Here is a 2,456-nt window from a genome sequence, read left to right on the forward strand (position 1 = left end):
ATTTATAACCTTCTGAACTCTGAACGGGCCACATATTTCCACCCCAGTTTCCCCCCAGTTGCAGTCCCCTCAGGTTCTTCGTGGAGGCATACACTGAGTCCTCAGGCCGAAGGTACCCTTCAGGGGCTCCTTTCTTGTCAGCCTGGGCTATGTAGTCCTGTTTGGCTTTAGTTCTTTTTGGATCCCCCCCCCCCCCACTGTTGTGTCAGCTCCTTCCACCAAGCCTGTAGGTCTTTGGGGCCTTTTGCCTTGGTGGCTGCCATGGGCAGGGGGGTTCCTTCATACCCATCACCACTTTAAATGAGGAGGCTCCTGTGGAGTTTTTATAACTGTATTCCGCATAGGGTAATAAGTCCACCCAATTGTCCTGCTGGTAATTCATGAAGCATCAGAGGAACTGCTCCAATATTTGATTAGTTCTTTCCATTTGACCATCCTTTTAGGGGTGGTAGGCACTACTTAGTACCTGCTCTACCCCCAGTAAGCTTAATAGTTCTTTCCAAAACCCCGCCACGTATTGCACTCTCCAGTCTAATATGATCTTCCGGGGTATAGAGTGTAGTTTCAGAATGTGCTGCTTAAACAACTGGGCTACTTTCTTAGCGGAGGGGAGGTGTTTGCAGGGAATGAAGTGTGCCTGCTTGGAAAACAGATCCACCACCACCACTCATATCACGGTCTTGCCTTTGCTAGGGGGGGAAGTCCATTATAAAGTCCGTGGAAATCTGCTGGTTTTTAATCCCTTGAGAGCTTTTGCTGTTTTTCACCTTTCTGTTTTCTGCTCTCCTTTTAATTGGTTTTAAGTTGAAGTTACTGAGTTTTATATTCATTCATTCAATCAATTTATAACCCACCCTCCTGTGCTGCAGGAGCGCACAGGAGCGGAGCTCCAGCAGTCAAGAGCCCAGGGGGCGGGCACATGCAACAAGCCCCACCCCCTGCTCCCAGCAGCCCTCAGTCAGAGCAAGAAGCAGCCAGGTAAGTTGCAGAGCTCCCCCTGGCCCCCTGGTCCAAAACAGTCCAGTGGCACCTTTAAGACCAAGTTTTATTCAGGTACAAGCTCTTGCTCCTCTGCAAGGACAGATCTGCACGTCGTCCCCCCCCCCCCCCCCGAATAGCTAGCAATCCAAAACAGTCCAGTGACACCTTTAAGACCAGGTTTTAAGTACAAGCTCTCCCTCCTCTGCGAGGACAGATCTGCACGTTCCCCCCCAATAGCTAGCAATCCAAAACAGTCCAGTGGAGCCTAAGCGGTGGGTGTTGTCTTCTGACACACGTCCGGTGATGTCAGGGGGCGTGGCATATGCAAATAAGTTATGCTAATGAGTTATGCTAATGAGCTCCTGCACCTCTTTTTCTACTAAATGACCCCTGGTTGAGAGAGAGTCCGAGTGCCGCCATGGCTCACACCAGATCCATGGCCTGAGTGGAGGAGAGCCTGCTGGAGGGGAGAACTAAGTCGAGGGACCCTGGGAACTTTCTGCCCGAGGCCTTCCAAAACCTGGCACTGAGATCAGCTCTGCAGACATCCCTGACCCACCAGTTAGACAGTTCACTGGCTTGGAGCTGATGAAGAGTGCAACGTGCTTGCTTCTGCCCTCTTATGGGTTATGGTGTGATCTGCCCTCCTATGGCAGCCCGAGACGCTTTCAATGTGCTGCTTCTGTGGGGAGAGGTGACACCTGTGAACAGCCTTCCAGGGAGCACTCTGGGCAGCAGCAGGAGGCAAGAGGATCATGGTTCACGTGCAGAAATCCTTCTGCCCAAGGAAACACTCTGTTGAATCCACTCTCCCTCTTGACCTAACCTACCTTACAGGACCTGTTGTGAGGGGGAAAATGGGTAACAATGTACAGCTGCATACCTGGCAGAATCAAAATGTGTAGATGCACATTTTGGATTTCAGTCTTTCAGGCCTGATGCCCAGCACCATTGGCTATTCCAACATTGCCTGTAGCTGCATCCCCCACCTTTTCCCGCCAGGTTTGGTTAGTGGTTAGGAGCGTGGACTCTAATTTGGGAGAACCGGGTTTGATTCCCCACTCCTCCACGTGCAGCTGCTGGTGTGACCTTGAGTCAGTCACAAGTTGTCTCAGAGCCAGGAGTCATTTCCTGCGGGAGCGCACAGGAGCGGAGCTCCGGCAGTAAGGGGCCCAGGGGGCGGGCACATGCAACAAGCCCCGCCCCCTGCTCCCAGCAGCCCTCAGTCGGGCCACGAGGAGCAAGAAGCAGCCAGGTAAGTTGCAGAGCCCCCCCCCGGCCCACCTTCAGGTACAAGCTCTCCCTCCTCTGTGAGGACAGATCTGCACGTCCCCCCCCCCAATAGCTAGCAATCCAAAACAGTCCAGTGGAGCCTGAGTGGTGGGTGTTGCCTTCTGACACACTCCCGTTGATGCCAGGGGGTGTGGCATATGCAAATAAGTTATGCTAATGAGCTCCTCCACCTCTTTTTCTAC

Source organism: Gekko japonicus, unplaced genomic scaffold (assembly GCF_001447785.1).
Source record: "Gekko japonicus isolate JY-2015 unplaced genomic scaffold, Gekko_japonicus_V1.1 scaffold2133, whole genome shotgun sequence".
NCBI classification, from domain to species: Eukaryota; Metazoa; Chordata; class Lepidosauria; order Squamata; family Gekkonidae; genus Gekko; species Gekko japonicus.